Genomic DNA, 12,401 nt, shown 5'->3' on the forward strand with positions numbered 1-12,401 from the left:
TATATTTAACTTCAACCTGATACACTTGTATCACACAACTAGGCCTCTGTGATTGCCTCTTGGGTCACTGTTATGCCACCGCGCATTTCCTATGGACCTCCGTCAAGACCTGAGCTAGTGATACAATGACAAAAGAAGCAAATTTTTAAGAACGAAAAAAAAAATAAACAGATGTTTGATGATATCAAGATTTTTCCTTTGTTATTTCCTGTTCATATGCTTCAGAGAGCAGCAAGATATTTGGACACTTGAGAGAGGAGGTCATGATCATAATATCCCCCCCCTCTAACACCAGTTTTATGAGAGTATGGAATGTGCATACATCCACAAATTTTGACATTGCATTCAAGGAGAGAAAGGAAGCAAACAACAGAAAAAAACTGTATTATTATGACCATATTGTAACGACTGCATTGTAATTGAATTGTTACAGGTGTGAAGACGGCTTGTCCAAAACGTAATTGAATACGAGCTAAAATCTTAGCTTCTCCACCGAGACAAAATCTCCTTGTCCTTCCTGTAATGTATGTACAGGTTTCTCAATGAGCCACAATCATTATAGTCACTCATAATAAAGGTCACAATAGAATGAAACATCTGCATGCATTCCATCATGTTTTTCTGGCCAGGCGTTCAAGCAAAGCAGGACCAGAACACTATCAACAAGCGATGGCTGAAGCCTAGCTCGTGACAGGCAGTCCCATAAAAGCTAAATTACAGGCGCCTTTTCAGCCCAGTGTCGAAGTGATGCATCATCATCCGTCAACTCCTCCTTCACGGACAGTGGGTGAAGACGAGTGCTCAAACCTTTGGAAAATCGATGGAAGGCTCGGTTCCGGAAAGACCATCGAGTGAAAGAAAACAGCACGTCATCATAGCTCTGGCACCAAGAAATCTTTCATGACCCTCAACAAATCTACCGGTGCCTTTTGAAAGTCGACAATATTTTTAAAATCATTTATGCAGTGGCCTATAGTTGCCCTATATGCCAATACACAACACTCGGGTGTTGTGTACTGGAGCATTGTTGACTCCCTTCAGACTGGTGAGGAAAACTTTTGCAGCATTTTCAATTTACGCTACATTCTTGACATCGTGTCATTTTGTTGAGTTCAACAGCACAAGCGATCGTTAGATTACAAGGTTCATGTTGGTATCTGTGCAGGAACAAGGCTCGCTCTTATCTCTGCAATTTTATCACTTCTCCAGTTTACTCACAAACTGCCGAATGAATCCAACTTTTACGTGACAGATTCAATAAAATTTACTACTGAAATGCACACTACTGCCTGCAAGCATGTGCTTGGGAGAAGGTTTTGTTGTAAAGATAATGTACAGGGCACTATCTGACTTCACCAAATGTGCGCCTCTTTAACCCTCAGTTCATGATCACCGTTGCTGTTGCCAAGGTAATGCAAAGCCTTTGTGACCATTTTGTGAATGCTTTGTTCAGAACAGATAGGTAAACAGACAAATGTTTTCCCTGAGGCCTGCAGTTGAAATCTCTCCTGCACACATGTATGTAAATAAATTACAACCTGCCTTCCAGCCACAAAGAGGCTTATTTTATAGAACTTTGCCGTTGCTTCTAGATCCTAAACAGAAAATATTATTTCTTTGTTTTTGCTTTCCAACTACGTTTGACATTTTACATTCAAAAGCTTGGATCAAAGACATCAATTTTGCCAAAATACAATCCAGTGTTTCATTCTAGCGAGCATACTCAATATTCTGAAATCCCAATGAGAAACTCATTGCTGATTGTAATCTCAAACCTGCTCACAATTTGACCATGGAAATATTTACAGTCATTTGAGGTGTGGTTGCCAAGTGGTGAGGAAATGGAAAAAAAAAACAAAGTATATTGCAGATGTTGTGCCTTGAAATGTTCCTGAGGACATCCCTTGCAACATCTCCTTATAGGATTTGGATACTAAGCAAGGATTAAGGCTTTGAAGTCGAAGCTGGTGGAAACTGACTTGGTCTTAGGTAATTGGATTGTGTGTAAAAACCCAGGTGGTTCAATAAAGACCATTATGAGGATTCATTGATTCATTTTGTGTGCAGCCAGTGGCTTCTCGTTTGCCACATTGGTGAGAGCGTGGCTGTGTTGCTGATGCAGTGCCCCCTGCTGGTTTGGGCTGGAATTTGGAATTTGCTTTGTGAAGGAGACCATCCATCCGTCAGGATCATACTCTGTGCAGAGCATTGGTGCTGCCTAAGCAGGCTCCTTGGCTAGTGAGCACAATACTGGACGGGTCACCATTCCAACACAGTATACCAGCAAGCTGGCACTCATTTTGCTGACCTCAGAAGGATGACAGGCAGAGTCAACCCCACTTGGTATTAATTCAATAGCCGAGCAGGATTTGAACTCAGGATCCTAGGATCGCAAGCCCACCACCCTAACCTTAAAGCCAACACCAGGCGAATGAAGGAGACAAAAATCCAAATCCATTGGGACCATATTCTGTGCAGAGCATTGGTGCTGCCGAAGCAGTCTCCTGGCCTGTTGGGCACAATCCTGGACAGGTCACTGCTCCAACGCAGGACACTTTAATGGCTCAATCATACCAGCAAGCTGGTACTCATTTTGCCGACCTCAGAAGGACGACAGGCTGAGTTAACCCCACCTGGTATTAATTCAACAGCTGAGTTGGATTTGAACTCAGGACCCGAGGATCAGAAGCCCACCACTCTAACCATTAAGCCAACACCAGGCATATGAAGGGGACCGTGGAATCTTTAATGTCCACCAACTAATGTCAGCAGATGTGAGATCCGTTTAATGACATCTGAAGGACGGCACACACTGATGAATCATCCTGCCTGTGAAACACTGGGATGACAGTTTATAGCTGGGTTGACATTCAAACCTAGGAGAGACAGCCGAGAGGCGAGTATGCACACCTCTAGGCCATCCTGTCAGCCCAATGATGCTTGGATAATCTGCCTGATAGAATTAACATGTAGTTTAAGTTCATACTTTGTGTTTGTGTCTTAATGCACTCAGTAACTTAGGATAGACACAAAAATATACCTTTAAAAAGGCAGTGCTGCCAAAAATCCCCCTGAATTAAACAACTTTTACGAAAACAGCACTCTTCAATGTGACGACATCAACAGATATGCCTCGCCAACATTATTATATCATTATACATGCTTGTTTAAAGTTTGATTTAAATCACTGAACCAAAATTCAAAATATTAAATAATTCTGGCAGCTAGACCCTACATCCGGTCAGGTTGAAATTTAAAACATATAATCCCCATTACTACTCGATCATAATTGCAAAGTTTCACTTCAATTGATGAAACGATTCAAGAGAAATAATTTTTTTTTTAAGATTTTCGCTCAATCAAATATGGCTGCCCGACCATCTGACCTATTAATTATTCGAGAACAACGTGGTATCCCCAAGGCTTGGGGAACATGTGGGTGAGGTTTCCCCTCGACCTGTCAAGCCGTTCTGGAGAAGAACATTTTTAAAGGTTTATTCTTTAAAAAAAAATCAGTTTCCAAACCATGTGACCTATGACATCACATGTGGAGAACTTTTTGTTCCTCATAGATAGGCCATCGTACCTGTAAAGTTTCGCCTCAATCTGTCCAGCCGTTTTGGGGATTTTGAAGGTTTTCATGTAAAAAAACGAAAATGCCTGCCAAACCACGTGACCGATGAAGTCATCAATCCCGCCCCCCCCCCCCCTATACAATTTAGCCCGAGATGATGCTCAAAAATGTTCATACTGGCTAGATAAAGTGTTCCACGTATGCAATTATGATGTTATCATGAAGCCACCTTTGACATCATCAAAAAATCACACTTATTTCCCGTGGGGAGTACTTGCCACGTGCCAAGTTTCAACTTTTTCCTTGGACCAGTTTCGGAGATACAGAGGTCCAAAGTTTTTTTTTCCGTTTTTCAATATGGCTGACAAATCACGTGACCTCTGACATCATAATTGTCATCAAAACATTCTACATGAGTAGTCGCACCTATGGTGAAAAATTTGTGTCAATTAGATTAGCGGTTGCAGTGAAAACAGAGAAAATGAGCATGGACGGACATACGCACATATGGACTGACATATCTACGGACAACCTGAAAACATAATGCCTCTGGAGACTTTGTCAGCGGAGGCATAAAAATCACAGTCACTATATAAACAGACATTCAAAATCATGATTTTGTAACAAAAACTGATCAATAGATTTGCAATTTTTTTGCTTCTGAAACTTGTGAAAAGCTATTTAATTGAGCATTTTTAATTCTTCTGGTTCGGGGTTACTCCACATGGAGGTCAAATCCACAGCTCTCGTTTCACCTGAATCAAAGTTGTTTTCAGAACCGGATCCGTTGTGTTTTTGTGTTCTATTTTCGTCACTGTGTGCTGTGGGAATTGTCATCTAAATTTTTCCATGATACATCGTGATTGTTCTGGATATTTTTTTTGTGAGCCTTGGCCCTTCTTGCAATGTCAGAGCTTAATCTTCTCAGTTTTAAGGTTGTTTAGTCGTCCTGTTTCTCTGTATTTTTGTTTTTTCAATTTTTTGTCCTTTGCCTTTTCAATGCTATCCCATTCCCCCACGCTTCTAAAATAAAATATTAAAAACTTTTTCAGTCGGACACAATCTTATTTTGCCTTATACCTGTATATCTCTTCTTTTCCTCTTTCATTTTCTCATTATCTTCATTGATGAAAACACTTCTTCCTTCTTCCTTTAAAAGCTTTTGAAAATGTATTAAAATACTTCAATTACCTTATCTCTCTGGCATGAGCATGGTTCATGTTCTTCATCACAATCTCCTCTACTTCTATTTCTTCTTCTTCAGAATATTGCAAACCTGTCTCACTGAAGTGCGTGGTCTGTCATCCATCCTCCAGTTCCCACAGCACTAACTTTCGCTGTGCCTTACACTCTCACTATTCTCAGAGAGCTGCCTCAACGCTGGTGAGTCTGGCAGTTCACTCAGTGAAATTGGCAGTGAAAAGCAGCGATCTCTCTTCAAAACCTCAATTCTGTGTTTGCTTCCAAATCTTGTGACCCTAACCCTCCTTTCTTTCTGTACCCATCCTTCCTTGTCATATGCAACTACTCCTGGACCCTTTGCACTTGAGAAGGTGGAGAAGTTTTTGTTAACCCTCAACTCTGACTCTGCTACTGCACCGGACGGCATCAGCTCACGTGTCCTAAAAACTTGCTCTGCTGGTCATGCACATCCTCATGTATTTTCACCCGAGGTCATCATCCATCTCCTTGGAAATCCACCAACCTCACTGCATTACAGAAAAAGGCGCAAAAGCTGACACCTCATCTACAGACCTATCAGTAATGTCATGGAATCCATCATCACAGTTACGATGAAACTTTCCTTTACTCCAACAACCTCATCTCTAATCACCAGTTTGGTTTCAGACCAGGTCTCTCCACCTTGGACATGTTGCTTCTACCCACCACACAATGGATGGAGGCCCTCAATGTCAGACATGAGTTCATGGTTGTCTCTCTGGACATATCTCATGCTTTTCATCTAGTTTGGTATCCTGCCTTGCTCTCCAAACTATCTGTAAATGGCATCCAAGGCCAACTCCACACAAGACGACTTGACTTACTTTACTCTCATAGTCAACATGTTGCTCTCAATGGAATCCTCTCATCTCCTCTCCCTGTCAAGGCTGGAGTGCACCAAGGCAGTGTTCTGGGCCCAGCCCTTTTCCTGATCTTCATCAATTATATATCTCTGACTCTCTGGCAAATCCTCTTTACTTATTTCCTGATGACACCACCCTCTGCTGTGACATCCCTCATCCTTCAGAGAGGCAGGCTGCAGCCTTTGCCCTCTCTTCAGACCTTGACAAAATCACAAGCAGGTGAAACACTTGGAATATATCTTTCAATCGAGACAAATCTCACACTCTCACTCCCTCTGTCTGAAAGGACTGTTGGGTAACCCGCTACTCTCCCCCATCTACTTTTTTAACAATCCTCTTTGGGAAGGTCAGTCACTCAAACTTAGGTTTCACAATCAGCCACGATCTTTCTTGGTCAAACCATATTTCAACGTTAGCCTCCAAAACCAGCCATTGACTGGGCATCCTCCGATGTAAAAAACCTTTCCTTGGCACACCTGAACAACGATCCACTTACAAAGCCTTCATACACATCTGAATGGAGTACTGCTCTTCCCACTGGGTTGGCTCCCCTGCCTCACTTTGAGTGCAGCTTGACACCATGGAACCCAAGGGCTTCAAGATCACTGGAATCTCCCGCATTGAAGCTGAGTCCATGGGCCTATCAATTTCCCATCGGAGAGAGATTAGTGGTCTTTCTGTCCTCTATCGTCTCCTTTCTGGTCTGACACACTCTGCTTTTCCCATGTCCCCCCCCCCCCAACCGCCAGGTTTCTGCAGGGTGCACATAGTCCACCATCAACCCCTTTCTGGTGAAACTACCAAAATCCAGGATCACTGCTCACCTCAACACATTTGTTCCTCTTTTTTCCCACCCTTGGAACAAACTTCCACATTATCTTCAATGTCATGTCTTCCCTCAAGGTTTTCAAGACAGCTGGTCACCACCAACTCAAATCATCCCCAATCCAACACCATTATATTTGCTATCCTTATTAACCCCATCCCAAGCCGTCCTCCTTCCAAGTTTATAGTTCTTTTCCCTCCTTCGATTTTCCTTCTGCACTTGTATATATCTTGTCCACCTCATGCATCTTTTCCTGCCACCCATTCCTCCCCACACCCATTGTTTGTCCAAGTCTATCCCTTCAACTCCGCTGCTGGTGTCCCCCCTGTCTCCACTGTTCCTTTTCGCCTGTTACTTCCTGATCCATTCAGTGTATTATCTCTTCCATTAGCCTTGACTGAACACAAAAAATATGTACGTAAAAAAAAAAAACACTTCCATTTGTCCACAAATGGCTCCATAATCACATTGCAATAAAGGATTGATTAATGCAAATGGAGGCTGTTTTAATGTTTTCATCCACAATTAGTGTCAATGGAGGCTAAAACATTTTTGTCATGGGATCACAAGGTAATGCAAAGCACAGGTTATTTGACCCAGGATATCTGTGCCATATCCACATCGCAGCTCCAATTCTTATTGCTCGTACTGTAGTTCTAATTATCCACAAAACCCCAAGCTGTTAGGGTATTGGTACACAATGGTCCACTCTTTTCAAAAGAAATAGACTGCTGTGGGATACTTGATGCTGATATGACTGCACATGGGAGAACGAGAAGGGCACTAAGAAGAGCGCATATCTCCGCAAGGCTGATTAGTTTACGTTTTGTATCCCAATGAGAGGCCGGATCTGGATTCAGACCTGAAATAAAATTTAATCAGATTCTTCTTGTCACCTAACCAACTCATCTACCAAGTTTCATTCAAATCAGTCCATAACTTTTTAAGATATGATGCTATATATTGTTTTAGCCCGATCACTCAATGATGAAAAATCACTTTAAAAAAATTTCCTGAATCCGGATTTGAATCTTCATCAAAATCAAATCAATTCTTCCTCGCTACATACCCAATCTGCCCATCAAGTTCAGTCCAAATCTGTCCACAACTTTTTGAGACATTTTGTTCATCAACAGACAAACAGACAGACAGACAGGGGTGAAAACCCACCCTCCATCCACCTTCGGTGTTGGAGGTAACAAGCATAACATTCCATTTAAGATATGATGTGACGCATGATACGATTATCTCTGCAGATTCTGCACCACAACTGCAGTTTATAGTCAGGTCTCAACTTTCAGCGATCGAACCAAGACCAAACAACTCAACAGCAAGCACACTAACAATTGAGCTGTCCTGTAATAATGAGAATGATAATTTGACTGAATTTTTGTAATGAATCATGTGCAGGATTGATAAACCAAGTAGCATTATAAGAGAGTTCTGCTGACATGGAGTTGCTTTAAACAGAGCATTCCAGAGAAGGGTTGTGAAATAATGAAGGCCAGGGAACAGTTAAAATAACATTTTTTTAGAGAAAAGTCCTTTCTCGTACAGCTCAGTGCGGATGCGTATCATCATAATGAAAAATGAAATGTATTTTTAAGGCAAGCAGTTGGTGCATCTGATGGGTAAAAAGGATAATAGTCCAGTAGAATACCAGAGATACAGGTTTCCTTATGATGATAAACTCAGTTTATCACATGTAGTTCTGCCAATACACTGCTATTGTAAACTTACACGAGATCAATCCACATGATACATTAACAGAGACCATTTCAAATATTATTTAAAGAGCCTGGGCCATATCCCACAGTCACAAATTATTTAGGAGAGACTGTTATGTCATGTATTGGTACAGCCGTAATGCACATGTATTCTTTCACATGTTAATGCTTGTCAGCCAATCACTTCATATAGATCAGAGTTTTTGTTATATATGGCTGTGTAATGTGTTTGTTCAGTTTGAGATTTTTTTTACAATAAAAGCTGGGTTCTAATGTTGTAGTTAAACATGAAGCTGTGTGGAAAGATTGTGAGAGTTCGAGAAACTTCTAAATACTTTCAGATCGTGAACTATCTCAGGTAAACGAGCAATTTCTGGTGACTTCTGGTCATAGAATCACCCAGTAATTGTGAGTAAGATTTAGAGGGAGGGGCTTTCAAGAAAGTTCTCAATAATAAAAACATTGCAAACAAGAAAAAGAGCAATCAGAGATTGCAGACCATTGCCAGGACATGTTTTGTGTGGTGTTTGTGTAGTTTGGTGTGGTGTATTTTGTGTGGCGTTTGTGTAATGGTGTTACGCAATTAATAAGACATAATTAGAACTGCCACTTTATAACTGCTGGCAGTGATTACCGGGTTCCAAGACGTCCAGGTTTGATGCAACCCTGCTTTGATCGGACACTTGACCCTGACCTGTGACGTTAATTAATATTCATTTGAATTCAGAATGGGATTAAAATAAATTCAATCCAAATCAAATGGAAGACCAAATAAGTGCAGTCCTGCATTAGAGTAATCAGAAGGAACCCAAACAAGCAAAAAGCAACGATGAAGTCATCAGGAGGAACCTGGATAGGATTCAGGTTTCAGATGCTACACCTCTACCCTCAAACCCATTGAGGTGCAGTGAAGTGAGGCTTATTAAAAAAAAAAAAACAGAAAAAAAAGAACCAAGATTCAAAATATTAAATAATGATGGCTGCCAGACCATGCGTCCGATAAGGTTGAAACTTAAAACATATATTCCCCATCACTACTCGTTTATAATTGTGAAGTTTCATGTCGATCAATGAAGTGGTTCAAGAGGAGGTATTTAAAAAAGATTTTTGTTCAATCCAATATGGCTGTCAGATCATGTGACCTATCAATTATTCGTGAACACCCTGATATCCCCAAGGCTTGGGGAACATGAGTGTGAAGTTCTCCTGTGATATGTCCAACCATTCTGGAGAAGAGGATTTTTAAAGGTATTGGGGTAAATCCAATATGGCTGCCAAACCATGTGACCGATGACATCATCAATTTTATTCTGTCGACCAACTTTTCCCAGATGAACCTCAAAAAATTTTATACTGATCGGATGTAGTGTTCTATGGATGCAATTATGACATCACAACGAAGGCACATATGACATACTAAAAGACATACCAAGAATGACATACTAAAAGTTACCAAAAATCCAAGTTGGGGAACATGTTTATTTTTCAAGATGGTTGCCAAAATGGCCACCAAACCTAATAATTTTTGAATCAGCCCTATATCAGCAAGTAATAGTGCTAAAAATATATGTGAAAAACTTAGGTACATGTTATTGGACACAATAAACCCATTTCTGGCATTTTTAAACTTGTCACAGACTTCACATTCAAAATGGCCACCAAAATGGCACCAAAACTAGCATATTTAGAAATAGCCAAATATAAGCAATTACTTGGGATTCATATATAAATAAAACATCTTGAAATTTCCTTGGTTCAGACATTTCGGAAACGAATGAAATTCTAAAATATGTTTGATACATTGTATTATTGTTGTCATAGTGCTAAAGTATTTCTTTCTTTTCATATTACAGTGTAATTAGCTGATCATGGACAAGTGTGTTTTCTGTGAGGAACCTCTATCCAATGGAGAGCCAACTTCCACATTACGCATCAAAGGATGTGAAGGCATTGCCAAGGCTAATGAGTTGCGGAACAGAAATATTAGTACTGTGCCCGGCCAAGTTGTGCATGTCAAGTGAAGGAAGGACTTCTGTTCCCCACAGTGCAGTCAGTGACAACAAAAAGCGAGGACATGACTCCGCAGCTCTCAGTAGTTCACCATGTGAGCATTGATCCACAAGTATGGCATTCAATTATAAAGAAAACTGCATATTTTGTGGTGTTTGCGATGCAAAAAAACCCCACAAACCAACACATAAACTTATCTCAGTCAGAACAATGGATTTCCAGAAGACCATAATGCAGGTATGCAAAGAATGCAATGATTTGTGGTCAGACACTGTCAGAGGTAGAATTGAGAATGTGTAGGATCTACATGCTGCAGATGCGGTATACCACAACCTCTGCAGCACAAACTTAAGAACAGGAAGGGAAATACCAAATGAGTTCGTTGCAGAAGAAATGATCCCTCCCAAACGGCCTAAGCAGGGCAGACCCTCCAATTCAGTACGAGCAGATGCTTTCATTCGGGTTGCCGAGTATCTGGAGGCCAATGATGATGAACAAACAACTATACAAGATCTAATACATAAAATGGATGAATTTCTGGATGGCACTGACAGTGAATCATATGGATTTACTTACATGAAAGATCAACTTCAAAAACACTTCGGCGACAACGTAACGATCACCAAGATCAATGGAAAACTAAATGTGGTTACATTCCGCCAGAAAGCATCCGCTATCCTCCACGAATTCTACAGTCAACCCAAGAAAAGCAACAACACTGCAGAGAAAATGAGACTCATGGAGACTGCTGCCAAACTGATTAAAAGTGATGTCAAATCAGTGGAAGAGACAAAAGAGGTATACCTAGATTCAAGTACAATGACATCGACTGAAGAGGCAATGTCATTCTTTCCTGAATCATTGAAACTTCTGCTTCAGAAACTCGCAGTTGGGAAGGATGCCGATAAGAAAATAGCATCGTTGGGCCAAGCCATTATGCAATGCATTCGACCAAGAGTTCTAATTGCTCCCTTACAGATAGGTTTAGGCATACAAATGCACCACCATTTTGGGTCTAAATTTCTCATCGATTCTCTCTATGCACACGGAAATGTCAGAAATGGGTTTAATATGTCCAATAACATGTACCTAAGTGTTTCACATATATTTTTTAGCACTATTACTTGCTGATATAGGGCTGATTCTAAAATTATCAGTTTTGGCGGCCATTTTAGTGGCCATCTTGAAAAATAAACATATTCCCCTACTTGGATTTTCGGTGACTTTTAGTATGTCATTCTATAGTATTGTTGTGGTTGACGAAATTCGCAAACCACCATTCAGGTCCCTTAGGTGAGATATCTCTGTAAGTATATGTGTAGTTAGGCCCAAACCCGTTGTTTAGTGGGAATAAATGTCATTCATTTGGGCTGCGACCCTTCAGGATAGCCGTTTTTCTTTTACTATCTTTATTTTGGACCAGCCGCCATTACTACCACCACAACCACTACCAACCACGTCTCAACAGCCATCACACAACAACCACCAACCGCAACGCCGCTTCACAACAACAGCCACGACCCTTGCCGTCACATCTCGCTCTCGCAACCATCGCATCACCACCATTCCCGCGCCGCTTGTGGGCGCCGATCCTGGACTCGTGCAGGGCGCGCACCGAGCAGCGGGTGCAAAAACACCAGCCTTTCCGAAGAAATCGGATCAAAAACGATTCACGCCCACTTCTGTTCCGTCCTATCAGCGAGCGTGGGGCGATTTGGCCCCGCCTCCAGGTGCGTCGGAGTATAATCGCAATATGCAGATTCGCGGATCAAAAATCATTCACGCCCACTTTTCCTCTGTCCAATGGGGAGCCAGCCAGAGGTGAAGGGTCGAAGGTGAAGGAGCGAAGCCCCGGGGGCTATAAAGGGCCACGTTCGCTCGCCGAAAAGGAGTAGTCAGTCAAGGAGAGTTGAGAAGAGAAGAGTCGGAGAAAGCAGTTGGACGGAGCTGAGAAGAGTGGAGAGTGGGAGAGTTGGAGAGGTGGCGGCGGCGAAGGCAGTCGAGAGGGCGCTCGTGTCAGAGTCGGGGAGCTGCGGAGAGGGGAGGCCGGTAACGCGACCGAGGTCGCGGTGGAGACGCTCGTCGCGGGACCCGAGCCAGCGAGATATCCTCATTCCCCCGAGCATCAACAACCCCCTCTTGTTTCCCCCGCGCTGAGATAGTGTGAGAAGGGGGCCCCG

The 12,401-nt window shown here is 41.9% G+C and overlaps 1 protein-coding gene and 1 pseudogene across 1 annotated transcript in view; one reads left to right on the forward strand and one right to left on the reverse strand.

Moving 5' to 3' along the window:
* The window catches only part of LOC147032765 (serine/threonine-protein kinase BRSK2-like), a 242,804-nt gene that overhangs the window by 100,246 nt on the left and 130,157 nt on the right, over positions 1–12,401 (reverse strand). The window lies entirely within an intron of this gene.
* Positions 9,349–11,352, forward strand: LOC147032766 (uncharacterized; annotated as a pseudogene).

This window comes from Eptatretus burgeri, chromosome 2 (genome assembly GCF_056783735.1).
Source record: "Eptatretus burgeri isolate ZD-2024b chromosome 2, Ebu_testis_v1, whole genome shotgun sequence".
Taxonomy (NCBI): Eukaryota; Metazoa; Chordata; class Myxini; order Myxiniformes; family Myxinidae; genus Eptatretus; species Eptatretus burgeri.